This window comes from Odontesthes bonariensis, chromosome 8 (assembly GCF_027942865.1).
Source record: "Odontesthes bonariensis isolate fOdoBon6 chromosome 8, fOdoBon6.hap1, whole genome shotgun sequence".
In the NCBI taxonomy this organism is placed as follows: domain Eukaryota; kingdom Metazoa; phylum Chordata; class Actinopteri; order Atheriniformes; family Atherinopsidae; genus Odontesthes; species Odontesthes bonariensis.
The window spans coordinates 24,231,419-24,246,872 of NC_134513.1; the positions used below are offsets into that span (position 1 = coordinate 24,231,419).

Consider the following 15,454-nt stretch of genomic DNA (forward strand, 5'->3'; position numbering starts at 1 on the left):
AATGGACAGAGATGATTTATAACTTTCCACACGTTTAGCTCATTGCACCCCACTGTGAATATAAATGTAAAAAACACATTTCTAACACTTTGCATGAATCGTACAATAATGACAAGTTTGAGTTCAAGTTGTGTTGAATTGTTTAATTATTATTACATGTTTCTCAAGCTGTGGAGAGAAAACAGAATTAAATACAGTTCACAACACGAAATTCTCCTTTATCTGAATTTATACTAACATCCCTCTCCAGTTTCATAATCTCTAGCTTGATCTTTTTTATTTTCAGTTTCTTCCATAGCTAGTTTGCTGCTCTCTTTATTTGACAAACACATTTCTTCAAAGGCTACTTACCACTCTGAAATATTTTCCTGTGCTTTACCTTCACCTGCTGACAGGTACGCTTTTGGCTGTTAAGATAGCTCCTGTTGAGATGTAACAGTGAAAAAATTAATATGTGGGTCACACACTCACGATAATATAGTCACAAAGTATGATGATACGTGTCGATTATTGGGTTATTAATAAAGTGAGCAGGGCCAGTATACTTGTGCTGTACATCTCATACAGAGACAATTCAACATGCTTTATGTAAACACATTATAACACAAAGAGGAGAGCATAAATACATGAGTACAGTAAAATAAATGTCTAACAATTGAAACTTTCAGAACTTAGGCGTTTAGTCTGTCTGCAGTTGTTAGTCATGCCGTTTCTTCGCTTTTTTGATCGCAGCTGTATTACCATTTCTGGTGATGACACTTTTAAAATCCTCATACAGCTCCATCAGCATTATTTATTCGGCTGCCGAAAAAATTAGAGCTGTTGTCTTGCTCTCCTTTTCTGCCATCTCCATTTTTCCACCATCCACTCGTTAGGGCTTCTTACGTTCCTCGTGCACTCGCACTAAGCTAGGCTATGTAAGCTCGCTTGGATTAGCCTCGCTGAGATGTAGCTGAAATGTCTTTGTGGAGCAACTTGAGGCTTAATTGGGAGAGGGTGCTAGTTCAAGCGACGATTTCTGGCTATAGCCTGGCTTTCTTTAGCTACTTTCGAGGAATACCCCCCTGGTTGTTGACCAGTGGATTTGTTGGTATACACACTCGTCCCTGGGTGGGCTTGAACCACCAACCTTTCGATTAACAGCCGAACGCGCTGGCCGATTGCGCCACAGAGACTTGCTGTAGTTGTCTGTGGGCGTGGCCTCGATCATTACCACCTCTCATCCCTTCATTAGAGTATGTGTTCGATTTATTTATGTTTTTCATAAGGTTGATATCTGCTGTGTAGGTAACAAGTAAAGTAGCACACAACAAGTAGTCAATAACTTCCTGGTCTGACTTGTTAAAGAAAGAGATTTAATGTCAAATTGTTTCCCAAGTGCCCTCATTTGGTCTCTCAGCCTTTTTGAATTTTTTCTTGTTTGTGTGTGACTTTCATAGCAATATGACAAAAAGGTTGTTTTTTCACTTTGCATGTGCAATTTTGACAAAAGACAGAGGAGCCTCCAGGTTGAGTCATGCATTACACTGCACTTAACAGGTCACCCTTGGAGAAATATTTTGCCAAGGAGCGTGTATAATGCGTAAGGAGAGCGTTTTGGCAGCAGAATGTTTACTTTAACTCACGTAATACGCATAAGTCAGAACTTCCCTGGGTGGGCTTGAACCACCAACCTTTCGGTTAACAGCCGAACGCGCTAACCCATTGCTCAACAGAGACTCTGCCTGGCTTTTGTTGGCAGTGGGCGTGGCTTCGAGCTTGACTGCTCCCTCATGGCGGTAGATGCAAGCGTTCTGTATTTTTATGTGATGAGACTCGAGTGAACTGCTGCTGATCTATGTCAAACTTGAACCAAAAAGTAGGAGGTGCTATACAGCAAGATTACCAGTTACAATACAATTGTAATATCTCTCATCAAACAGCTCAGAATGCCTTGGCACCTTAACTCTTCTCAACCAAATGACTTAAAGGATAACTTGTGGATTCAGTGGGACAAGTTACCCATTACAGCTATCAATTTGCTACCAAACCTACAACTGGTTGCTGACCAGTAGATTTGTTGGTACACACACTCGTCCCTGGGTGGGCTCGAACCACCAACCTTTCGGTTAACAGCCGAACCCGCTGGCCGATTGCGCCACAGAGACTTGCTGTAGCTGTCTGTGGGCGTGGCCTCGATCACTACCACCTCTCATCCCTTCATTAGAGTATGTGTTCGATTAATTAATGTTTGTCATAAGGTTGATATCTGCTGTGTAGGTAACAAGTAAAGTAGCACACAACAAGTAGTCAATAACTTCCTGCTCTGACTTGTTAAAGCTGTGGTCTGCAACTTTTTTTTAGTCATATTAGCTTGAACTGTCATGGGATTCTGGAAGTAGAATATTAAATAGTCTGTTTAGGAAAAATAACGAAATCTGTAGCTCCCTCTGAAGCCTGTAATCATGCTTGCAAAAACCGAGCGCTCCCGACTGTTTTTAACCAATCAAGTTAGGGTGGAGGAATCCTACCTGTCAATCACAGCTTGTGCACACGCTGCTGAGCGTGAGTCATCACACAGCTTGTGTGCGCTCACACTGGTGTGAACTTACGTGCACAACCTCGTCCACAGAGGGGGAGGGGTTTGGGGGGCGATTCGGAGCTTGTTAGAGGTTCGGGGAGGGACCTGAAAGTTGTATCAGTTCGAATTTTCCGACTTTAGACTCTTAATTTTGAAAACCTGCCGACTGCAGCTTTAAAGAAAGAGATTTAATGTCAAATTTTTTCCCAACTGCCCTCATTTGGTCTCTCAGCCTTTTTGAATTTGGCAAGCATGTCAACCAAATGACTTAAAGGATAACTTGTGGGTTCAGTGGGACAAGTTACCCCGTGAATCTTTTGATTTGCTACCAAACATACAACTGGTTGCTGGCCAGTGGATTTTTTGGTATAAAAAATTGTCGCTGGGTGGGCTTGAACCACCAACCTTTCAGTTAACAGCCACACACGCTAAAAGATTGCGCCACAGAGACTCTGCCTGGCTTTTGTTGGCAGTGAGCGTGGCTTCGAGCTGCCCCCTCATGGCGGTAGATGCAAGAGTTCTGTATTTTTGCGTGATGAGACTTGAGTGAACATTTGACTGCTGACTAAATCTATGTCAAACTTGAACCGAAAAGTAGGAGGTGCTATACAGCAAGATTACCAGTTACAATACAATTGTAATATCTCTCATCAAACAGCTCAGCATGCTTTGGCACTAGAGCTGGGTCAAATAGTCGACGTATTCGACTTATTCGACGTCATAAATTCGTCGACATGAATAATTTGCGTTTTATACGTTGCTAATTTTTTTTTTTTTTTGGTTGAAGTCCCCGTTCCAAACGACCTACTAGATGAACTCTCACTCCAGTCCAGTGGTGGCAGTAAATATGCACCAGAGTCGCCAATCGGTGTAGACGCCTTAGTTTAAAACGGAAGAAGAAGAATTCATAACGATGGCGGCGGCAAGCAGTAGTTGGAGCACTGAAGAGCATATAGCTAAAAAATCACGCACACGGTCTTCCAAAGTCCGGGAATTTTTCACCCTTAATGCTGCTAACAATGTGGTTGTTTGCAGACTATGCAAATTTAATTTGGCGTACCACAGCAGTACATCAGCGATGCACGAACACTTAAAACGAAAGCACCCTGGAGCTCGTCAGGATGGCAGCAAAACACTGTAAGTTCTGTTCATTTCAAGATCCTCTCTGAATAAATGCTACGTTAGACTGTTGAGTTGTTGTCCAGTTATATTCCCGGCGTAAAATTTACGTCTTTTAATTACGACTAGAACAGGTCCCATGTTTGCCTAGTTTAAAGCTGTTAGCGCTACCAGTCCCGACATGTTTCTTCTGTGTTATCTATTTGCTAACACCGGACGGTGGATTTTATACTCTGCCATTATGTAGTTCTAGTCTACCTGTTGACTGTCGAAATTCCACGATCTAGTAGCAACCAGATCCAAGCAGTAAACACGCATTACAAGTTGACAATTTAAATTACATAAATAATTTTTTAAGTTGAGCCTCTGAGATGGCTGTAGTATAGCCTACTGTTAGCTAAATGTATCATAATAACAGCAATGATGTGGACGATGCTATATTTTTGATTTGCTGCTGTGAATATTCATGTACTTTATGTTTTTTGCCATTACAGGAGTAAGCAAAGCAGTGTGGCGGACCTTTTTTTTAATAAAAAGAACCAGGCACCTTGCACACCCCAGGAGGCTAGTGTGTACACAAACAGGATCGTTTCTATGATTGTGAAGGACATGAGGCCCCTTGCGATTGTTGAAGGTGAAGGCTTCCGTGAAATGATAAACACTTTCCACTCAGGATACACCCTTCCATCCAGGCGCCACTTCCTGACTTAATGGAGAAGAAGTATATGGTTACCATGGACAAAGTGAAAAGTGAACTAGAAAAAAAGCATTTCCAAACTATCCCTAACAACTGATGCTTGGACCATTCTGGCCACTGAGGCATATTTAGGTGTCACCTGTCATTTCATTAATGAAAATTAGGAGCTGACCTCGTTTAGCTTAACTACAATGCCACTTGAGGAGCGCCACACTGCTGAAAATATTGCCTCTTGGGTTGAGATGGTGGCAGATAAATTTGATTTCTCCCTTTGAGATGATGTACTGGCGATTGTACATGATAACGCAGCAAATGTTGTTGCAGCTCTTCGCATCCTAGAGGAGAAACATGCGGTAGCATCACATCGTTGTGCCGGCCATACGCTTCAGTTGGTGGTAAATCATGCCTTGAAGAACAACCCCATGATCGACAGGACACTCGGGGCTGCATGGTCTCTTGTGAAGCATTTCAAGAAAAGTGAGCCGGCTAGCAGCAAGCTGAAACAGAAACAAAAACAGTGGGGTACAGCTGAGCATACCCTGCTCCAGGATGTGTCTGTCAGATGGAACAGCTCATACTACATGGTAAGTCGCCTTTTGGAACAACGGTGGCCGGTGGTCCCAACACTTTCTGACCCAGACGTTACACAGCGTGGGAAGCAATACATGGATTTGAGGAATGATCAGTGGATCTTACTAGAGGAACTGGAGCAGGTCCTCAGGCCACTGTTTTTCTCAGTGGAGAGTCCTATGTCACAATATCTGTTTTACCTCCACTGCTGAAGGGTCTCCATAAGTCTACAAGAAAACCACATACGGGTCTGCTTCAGATTGCTGCAGACCAAGAGATGAAAGCAAGGTGGGAGTCTGAGTCTGCTTCAAAGAGAATGGACAAAATGTGGCCATCATTGCTGCTGCCCCTGACCCCCGCTTTCGTAGGATGAAGTTCCTGTCACCCGAGGATGCTTTGAAGGTACAAGTACAAATTCAGGCTCTGATAATTTATATCAAAAGAGCCAAGCAACAACTGGAAACGATTGAGCAGGAGCACTCGGCCTCTCCCCAGCAAAAGAACACCTCTTTGCTGGACATTCTGCTTGGCTCTGCGTAGTGTGACAGAATGAGGTCAATCGCCGCGTGCAACTGCTTCAACTGTGCGAGAGCCTCACGAGCGGCGACCAGGATTTCAAACAAGTTTGATTTTCATCCGAACGATCGGGAGGTGGTCGGGAGGGCTTAATCGTTTGTTGTTACCCCATGTATACCACACGATGCGAGACGCACGATTGAGCCAAAACTTGGTCCGATCTCCAAAATAGTCGCACGAGTGAAAGTCTTGTCGACATCGGGCCAAAAATTGCACAGTGTATGCCCAGCTTTAGGAGACCAGTGCCTTATCCACGTGACTATTCAAAATAAAAAACACAACTTAAAGAGATCGGGTAAACGATCCTCTAATCCATTTAACAAAAGTGAAAGATTTCAGTCTTTTGACAACAATAATTCTTATTTTTTACTTATATCAGAAAAGTGGACTTTGGAGAACACTCGTGAGCACACCAAACGAGTTTTAATTAAGAGTGTGTTGAAAGGTTTTCAGAGTTGGTCAAGTGTCAATTGTGATGCTATGAGTGTTACATCGTCTTTTCCAGGTTTTTTAATGAGAGATGTCGAGTTTGATTTGAAAATGTATACATAGCAGAGGATGATTTTGGTCTATTGACCTCTGGGTTATGGGCCCAGCACGCTTCCGCTGCGCCACTCTGCTACAAACCTCTGATGGGATTTTCGGCTCTTTTTCGAGATGCGGCTCTAATGGCTCTTCTTACTGTGGAGAGCCGGCTCTTTCGGCTCCCAAACGGCTCCCCATATATATTTTTACATTATTAATTATTAATAGCTTAAACCTAATTTTATAACATTTTGTTTCATTATTGACATTGTTAAGCACTTATGATGAGTAAAAATGCTGCATAACAGTGCTTTATAAATAAAAGTTTTATTATAACCAATTAAATTATCACAAAATAGCACCACTTCCACAAAAATAACTTAAAATAAATTAAACAGATAAAATACAAACACTCACCACAATACGAAAAAGTATCAAAGCAGCTTCATAACAAAAAAGGTGCCACAATACAAATATCAAATACAGTTCTATTAAATTAAAGTATAAAACTATGAAGGATAAAAGAGACCATGTGAACAACACCAGTTTTGAACTACTAGGCCTAGAAATGGAGAACTCACTGTATTACAAATACTCACCACAGTACGAAAAAGTATTAAAGCAGCTTCATAACAAAAAGGTACCATAATACAAGTATCACTTTCAGTGCTATTAAATTAAAGTATAAAACTATGAAGGATAAAAAACATGTGAACAACACAAGTTTTGAACCACTAGAGATGAAGAACTCACTGTGTTAAATACAAATACCCACCACAGTACGAAAAAGTATAAAAGCAGCCCCGTCACCTTATTAATTGAAAGCTGCGTGTGATTAGTCAGATGTGTGGAGCACACGCTTCCATGAGGGCAGTGGAGACCGAGGAAAAAAAACTCTCCGTCTAGCACTGGCAGAAGCTGAGCAGAGTGAGGGGGGGGGGGGGGGAGACAGCGAGGTATCAAGGACAAAAAAACCGACGTGGGGACAAAACTGTCGGCTCTGTGGCACTTGCAGAGCACAAGCGAGACAGCGAGATACTGAAAGAAAAAAAAAAACGGCTCCCAAATAGGATCCCAAAACGGCTCCCATTGTGGAGCCAGTTCCTGTCGTTCACTTCAAAGAGCCGGCTCTTAGAGCCGGATCGTTCGCGACCGACACATCACTAGTCTGAGGCAGACACACTCACTGACCCTGTGGACTTCGGGGTCCCGGGCTGCTTGGCCGTGAGTCATGTACAGTCTGTGGGAGAGAAGTGTGATATGATCTGGACCGTGAACAAGGTTGTAAAGCCACGAAGAACCAAGTGACAATGTCAGTAGGGATTGCAATAAAGTAATTTACACTTAATAACATGTGCTGTCTCTTAGTCAATGATTTGCATTGAACCAAAATGATAGAAAGCACCTCTCTGCCGCCTGCTGTCCAGGAGCAGAGCCACTCGGCTTCCTCGGTGCTCTCCACGGTCCTCCTGATGCCCGCGCTTTCTTCCTAGCCTTCTGGGTGTAGCTAAATGGTGAAAGAGTCATCCATATTCTTCATTCAGCCCATGGAATGTATGTTTAATTCTGGTGCACAAAATAATTACTATTTTGTACCTTGAAGGCTTCTTGTCCATGGCATGGAGAGCTGTGTAGCGGTGGACTATTTCCTCCTCCTTGGCTGACTAGGCTGTACTACATGCAACTCAGAATCCTACACTCACAGTTTTCTCCAGAGTTGTGCAGATATATATTGTTCAATAAATAAATCCACATGCTGCAGTGGCTTACCAGGACTTAGTAAATCATTTCACCTACCTTGTGGAACCCACAGGAGCACAGAAGGCTTCCCCCGAACAGATCCTTTGTGTGGTTCTGCAGGGGACAAGCATCAATTTTCTCCAGGGCCCTTTTCCACTTCTTGGCCCCTGGACGTTTGCCAGTAGAGAAGTGGTATTGGCCCTGGGCATATTTTACACAGATGTCCCTCCAGTAAGCATCAGGTTTCCCTGTCTTAGTCATCTGCAAACATTAATAAAACAGGTTAATGTAAAGCTAGGCTATGTGTACAGAGGGTATGAATTCATCCCCCTTTCACAAAAATAGAATCATTATTATCTAAATGTGGTTTCATGTAGGGATGTTTGAGGTTGTTTGATTTAAAATTAGGCGAAACAAAAGCAATTGCACTTAGGACAAGTCAAATTTAGGGCTGGGGTTATTACAATCTCTTCAGTATATACCCAAATGTGGAAGGCAAATTAGGTCAAATTATAAAGGGCTTGCTTTCCAGGTAAAATGTGGCGGGATTTATGTCCACACTCCTCAGAAATCTTTTAGGTGCTCTTCTGGTGAGAGGCCTTAAACATATCACAGAAAATAATAATGGACTAACTGTGCTTTCTATGTTAAAATTCTCAGAATATTCCTTCCCTATTCTCACTTGTATTTTTCTTCCTTCTAAATTTTTTTTAATCCATTTAAACATACAACCATTTATACCCATTCTTCTAATTTGAACTAATAACCCTTCTCTCCACATCATATCATACGCTCTTTCAATATAAAAAAATACTGCTACAACACTCTCTTTATTTACTTGAGCCTTTCTTATTTCATTCTCTAGACATATTACTGGATCCATTGTACTTCTCCCTCTCCTAAATCCACTTTGATACTTTGATATAAGTCCTTTACTTTCTATATAATATAACAATCTTTCATTTATCATTCTCTCCATTATTTTACATATATTGGATGTTAAAGCTCTTGGTCTATAATTTTAGATTTTTGGTTTTGATTCATCTTTTCCTGGCTTTCTAATTGGTATAACCACAGCTTCTTTCCAACTTTTTGGTAATTCTCCCTCCTCCCAAATTCTATTATACAATTCCTATCAAATATTTTTAGAAAATTCGCTTAAATGACTTACCATTACATAACAAATCTGATCTTTCCTGGAGCGTATCATTTATATTTTTAAACTACCCTATTCAATTCCATTATTGTAAATGACATATTCAATAAATCATTCGATTCGACCATTTTCTCCAATAACTTCTTATTTTCCAGAATTGTCTTTTCTTGCCCTACTACACTGATATTTTCAGAACTATGAATTCTAACAAACACTTTTCTCAACATCTCTGCCTTATCTTTATTTTTCACTGCTGTTGTTTCTCCATTATTTAATATTGGACATCCATTCACTCTTTTAATTCCTTTCATTCTTTTAATCACTTTTAACAGTTCTTCTTACCTTTGCTTGCAATTTTTTGTATTCATTCAAATTCTGAGGGCTATGATTTCTTTTTAATACTTTAAAGGCTTTATTTTGTTTCTTCAATAGCTGCAGTACATTCTATTGTCCACCATGGTACCAACTTCCTTTCCTTTTTCCCACCTTTTATCCTTATAGTTTGACTAGCCACTTCTACAATAGCATTACATATATAAAGATTAAAATCCTCAATACTACTATTTAAATCCACTTTTGGTATTTTTAATTCACTATTATCTGAATGAGCCCTGAATCTTCTAAATCTAATTATACCTGATGAGCAACAGCTGTGTCACCTCCACGAGGAGCTGATTTAAACCTCACAGGTGGGTTGGGATGTTGTTTGCTGACTGGAACAATGGGAGCTGTTGGAGTCCTGCTGATTTCTGTGCTGACGGCTTGGCTGGCCAAAGGTTTTGCATTTTGTCTGCTCTTATTGGTGTTAAGTCCTAAAACTGGATTGTGTCTGTTGTTCTGTCTCACGATTAGCATTTGTGCAAAATATGCTCTCTCCATAGGATCATGTTGGCCAATAGTTGGGATGAATCATGGAGCTGCCAGTGAGGTTCAGAAAAAGCAAAGCGGTAAGGACAGCTGTAAGAAATGTTTTAAAGCTGTAGGTTTTCATAGTAACTCGATGCCTTCTGTGTCATAGACTTGTCTTTAAGGAAACCCCTTGAACTTGTCCAGCCAATGGATTCCATGTTGGGGAAGAACTCAAAAGAAGGTATGCAAAATGAGTTTGAGTCTTCCTTGGATGGTGAAACTTTATAAACTGCGTTTGAGCATTGACTGGAAAATGGTTTTCATAAGACTTCTGTTTGAACAGTGACCCGTTTCAATCTGCTGCTGTCTACTTGACTTCTGCATAGTTGTATAGTACGTGTCAGGATATGGTAAAGCCCTTTAAAGCTTTGTCACACTGCAAGAAAAGTGACTAAACTGAGTTTAATGCCATATATTGGGGCAGGTCTGAAGTATTTGCATTTTCTGTTTATGGCTAACTTGTCTATATTTCTTAATCCACTTTTGAACTTCTTTGCAGTCTTAATGGAAAGCAAAGCAGTTAAAGCTGCTGCATCCATTGGCAACATGAAATATAAGCAAGCTGACATCTCACAAGTAAATCTGAAGGCTAAAAGAGAAGTGAATGTTTCTCTGGCGGTCGCCGACGCCAATCCGACGGAGGAAGCTGCCGCAGCAGTGGCGGCCGCCGCCCCGACAGAAGCTGCCGCAGCAGTGGCGGCCGCCAATCCCACGGAAGAAGCTGCAGTGGCGGTCGCCGCCGCCAATCCCACGGAAGAAGCTGCAGTGGCGGTCGCTGCCGCCAATCCCACGGAAGCTGCCGCCGCCAATCCCACGGAAGAAGCTGCAGTGGCGGTTGCTGCCGCCAATCCCACGGAAGAAGCTGCCGCAGCAGTGGCGGTCGCCGCCGCCAATCCGACAGAAGCTGCCGCCGCCAATCCCACGGAAGAAGCAGCAGTGGCGGTTGCTGCCGCCAATCCCACGGAAGAAGCTGCAGTGGTGGTTGTCGCCGCCAGTCCCACGGAAGAAGCCGCCGCCAATCCGACAGAAGCAGTGGCGGTTGCCGCCGCCAATCCGACGGAAGAAGCTGCCGCAGCAGTGGCGGTTCAGGCTGTCTAACTTGCCAGCCTGAACCTCTTTTTAAATAAAACAGTGGTATTGTACAATGTGTGCTGCTGAAACCAATTCCTTGGCTCTGAATAATTTATTTATTTTTCTCGATGGAAGGGTGGCTGTCCAAGGCCTTCCTAAGGAAGGGAACCAGGGAGAAACCTCTTGTGATGTTTGTAAATGGAGGAGCAGTGACTGTTGAAGCTAAAACTGTGTACAGCTGTCTCTGAATTTTTAGTTTGGCTCGTGGAGTCATCTGAAAGAAAAATATTATGCCAGAACTCCTTTTTAAATGGTGAAGAAGATGTAGGCGCCTGCAATGGTTTTTACTTCCTGCTTCTGAAGATTGCAGACGTCTCTGCTTCCTCCTGCTGCTTACAGCTTTATTCACTTTTAAATCATTCTACTTCTTACCACAAGTCTTGGATATAATTTTATTTGAGGTACAATGTGATCGACACCTCCACCTCTCGGTGTCTAATGAATGAGTTAATGCGATAATAACAAGTTGACTCGCCCAGCCCTGTTTAAAATAATGGATGAAAGTAAACTAAACCCAAATTAATAAATTAAATAAAATTCAGCTGAAAGCTAAACTAAAGGTAGGTATTGAGCCTCTTTTTAAAAACCGTCTCTGCAGCCCTGAGGTTCTGTGGCAGGTCCATAATAATGGAACGACGTCTCAACATAAGTTTTTGTTCCAACTTTAGGAACAACTAAAAGGCCGGTACCAGAGGACTTCAGGGTCCGCGAGGGCCAATAATTTAAAAGCAGATCAGAAAAATAAGACCATTAAGACATTTATAAACAACTGAAAGAACCTTAAAATCAAACGGACGGGGAGCCAATGCAGCGGTTTTAAACCTGGTCATGTGTTCCCGCCCTCTGGTCCTCGTCAGCATGTGTAGCTGATTCTGTAGTAATTGTAGGTAAGAAATACTTTTTTTTGGGAAGACCAGAGAGCAGGGCATTGCAATCTATTCTACTAGAAATAAAAGCATGCATCAGCACCTCCGTGCTGGCAAGAGAGAGAAATGGGTGAACTCTGGCAATATTTTTAAGATGATTAAATCCTGTCTTACATTTCTATTACATTCTATTTCTGTGGGCTACAGAGATAATTGGCAATCTTTCTGGAGAAAACCTGGTCTGATGAGGAGAGACGGCATCCATCCCACTTTGGAAGGAGCAGCTCTCATTTCTAGAAATATGGATGAATTTATTTGCCACCCTAAAACATGACAACCCAGGGCTCAGACCAGGATGCAGAGTTGTAGTCTTACACACTTCTCTGCAGCTTCCCACCTGCTGCTACCCCCCCAATCAATTAACACAAAAGGAGGAAATCCTCTTGGGAAAAAAGAAATTATTAAAACAAAAACTTTAACTGAACAAAAACATCAAACTATTAAATGTGGTTTGCTGAATATCAGATCTCTCCTTTCGCAGTCTCTGTTAGTGAATGAGTTGATTTGTGATCATCACATTGATATATTTTGTCTTACAGAAACCTGGCTGCAGCAGGAGGATCATGTTAGCATTAATGAAGCAACTCCCTCTGACTGTTTAAATGTTCACGTTCCTCGAACCACAGGCAGAGGAGGAGGAGTGGCAGCTATCTTCACACCCTTGATCTTGTGCTGACTTATGGCATTGAGAGTGAACAGTTAACAGTGTTCCCTCATAACCCTGTCTTATCTGACCATTTTCTGATAACCTTTGAGTTTACATTACTTGACTATACAGTTTCTGAGAAGAAATTTACGTATAGAAGGTGCCTATCAGAGGATGCTGTAACCAGATTTAAAGAGTTAATTCCATCATCCTTTTCTTCACTGCCATGTGCAGATATGACAGAGGACGACTACCTAAACTTTACTCCAGCAGCACTTGACTCTCTTGTTGACAATGCGTACAGCACTGGACAATGTTGCCCCTCTGAAAAGGAAGGTAATCAGTCAGAAGAGGTTGGCTCCTTGATACAATTCACAGCTGCGTGCTTTAAAGCAGACTGCAAGAAAGCTGGAGAGACAGTGGCGTTCCTCTAATTAAGAAGAATCTCAATTAGTCTGGAAAGATAGTTTAATAACGTATAAGAAAGCCCTTCGTAAAGCTAGAACTGCTTATTATTCATCATTGATAGAAGAGAATAAGAACAATCCCAGGTTTCTTTTCAGCACTGTAGCCAGTCTGACTAAGAGTCCGAGCTCTGCTGAGCCAGGTATTCCTTTAACTCTCAGCAGTGATGAATTCATGAGCTTCTTTATTAATAAAATTGTTTCTATCAGAGAGAAGATTGATGGAGTCCTTCCCACTATTTTCAGTGATGTATCATCAAGTACAGCAGCTTTAGAAGTATCTTTAGAACCTGATTTGTATTTAGACGGCTTCTGTCCAGTTGATCTCTCTGAGCTAACAACAGCAATAGTCTCTTCTAAACCATCAACTTGTGTTTTAGACCCAATCCCAACCAGACTGTTCAAGGAGGTATCTATAAAACCAGATGAACCCAATAGGTTGGTCAGACTACAAGCATGTCTTAAAGACATAAAGACCTGGATGACTCAGAACTGTCTGCTTTTAAATTCAGACAAAACTGAAGTCGTTATCTTTGGACCTGAGCACTTCAGGGAGAGATTGTCTAGCTATATAGTTACTCTAGATGGTATTTCCTTGGCTTCTAGTTCTACAGTGAGGAACCTTGGAGTTATTTTTGACCAGAACTTATCATTTGACTCGCATATAAAACAGGTTTCTAGGACTGCCTTCTTTCATCTTCGTAATATTGTTAAAATCAGGAACATCTTGTCTCAGAGTGATGCAGAAAAACTAGTCCATGCATTTGTTACTTCAAGATTGGACTACTGTAATTCTTTATTATTGGGCTGTCCCACATATTCTCTGAAAAGCCTTCAGCTGATCCAAAATGCTGCAGCCAGAGTTCTGATGAGAACTAACAGGAGAGATCATATTTCTCCAGTTTTAGCTTCTCTTCATTGGCTCCCTGTTAAATTCAGAATAGAATTTAAGATTCTTCTCCTTACATATAAAGCTCTTAATGACCGAGCTCCATCATATCTTAAAGATCTCATTGTAAGATATTTTCCTAACAGAGCACTTCGTTCCCAAACTGCAGGTTTACTTGAGGTTCCCAGAAAAGAAAAAGTTTTCAGTGCAATCTGTTGGTTTCCTTAGCTAGGAAATTGTTTTTGAATTGACTCTATATAAACAAATTGGATTATTTTATGAATAATTATGATTACAATTAATTGAATTCCAATTGGCTTGAATTGGACTTTATTATCTAAGTGCCTTGAGATGACATTTGTTGTATTTGGCGCTATATAAATAAAAATGAATTGAAAATGAATTAAACCCAATGTACCGTCTTCTAAGTGTGCAGCACTGCTTCAACACAGAACTCTTAGAAATAAACTTCCTAATAATTCCAAGTCGGTCTATGAATTCGTATGTGTAGTCCACTGATAGTGGATTTATGGCACAGCTTCAGGTATAAAACCCTGGATTATACTCAAGGGCAATACCAAAGTGGTCCATGTATACAGTATATGACTATATAATGAGGTATAAGCAGTCAGCTGTGGTGTAGCTCACAGTATGTACAGCTACAGTACAAAATAAAACCTAAACATAACTAGTAGTTACCTTAAAGTTTACTGCTCTCACACCAGAGGTACTCTTAGAGTACATGATAACATGATTTATACTCTCGAAAGATCTATTTGTTGTACTAAATCACGGGACAGTATGACAAATGCGTACTTTTAATGCAAAACAGGAAATCACCAAAAATGAAAACTTCAGACAAAACTAGACATCGAGCAGAGCTGGAACACAAAACTGACAACAAACTCACAAGAAGGGAACAACAACAATGAGGGTCTGGCTATGAAAAAAGGAAACTGAGAGCATTCATATTGAGGAGGCTGATGATTAACACAGGACAGGTGGTGGTCTTTGGCTAACTTAAGCCAGTTTTACAGGCTGAGCAGAAAACAAGAGTATAACTGAGTAAATGGAAGAAGACAAAGGGACACGAAACAGAGATCCAGCATGACCCAAACGGAACTAACCCAGATTCCTGAAATCAAAATGACCAAGTATGACAAATGGAAGCAAAAACCCACAGGCTGTGACATACAGGGTATATTTTAGAAATACACTAAAACTTTTTTCTTGAGTCCACTTAGTAAAATTCGTTTAAAAATGAACGTTCTTTTATTTTGCCAAGGCTTTCCCAGCTTTCTTATCTTACCAATCAGCTTCAGGTTTGACTGAAAGATCTGCAGGAACACACACCAACACACGAGTTTGCCCGCGTGTGGTGGTTGTAGGCCGTTGTGAGTGTGTGTGTGTGTGTGTGTGTCTGTGCACGTGTGTGTAAGTGTTTGTGAATTTATGAGGGCACGATATTATAAGTGAATGTGTTTACGTGCACGCGCATGTGCTACAAATACTGAACCATTGATATTTAGCAGCTCCTCAACAGACA

General features: G+C 41.3%; 1 non-coding gene across 1 annotated transcript; it reads right to left on the reverse strand.

Moving 5' to 3' along the window:
• Nucleotides 1–1,101: 1,101 nt before the first annotated feature.
• Nucleotides 1,102–1,175, reverse strand: trnan-guu (transfer RNA asparagine (anticodon GUU)). Its single transcript has one exon. It is a non-coding gene; the product is annotated as a tRNA-Asn (tRNA).
• Nucleotides 1,176–15,454: the final 14,279 nt, after the last annotated feature.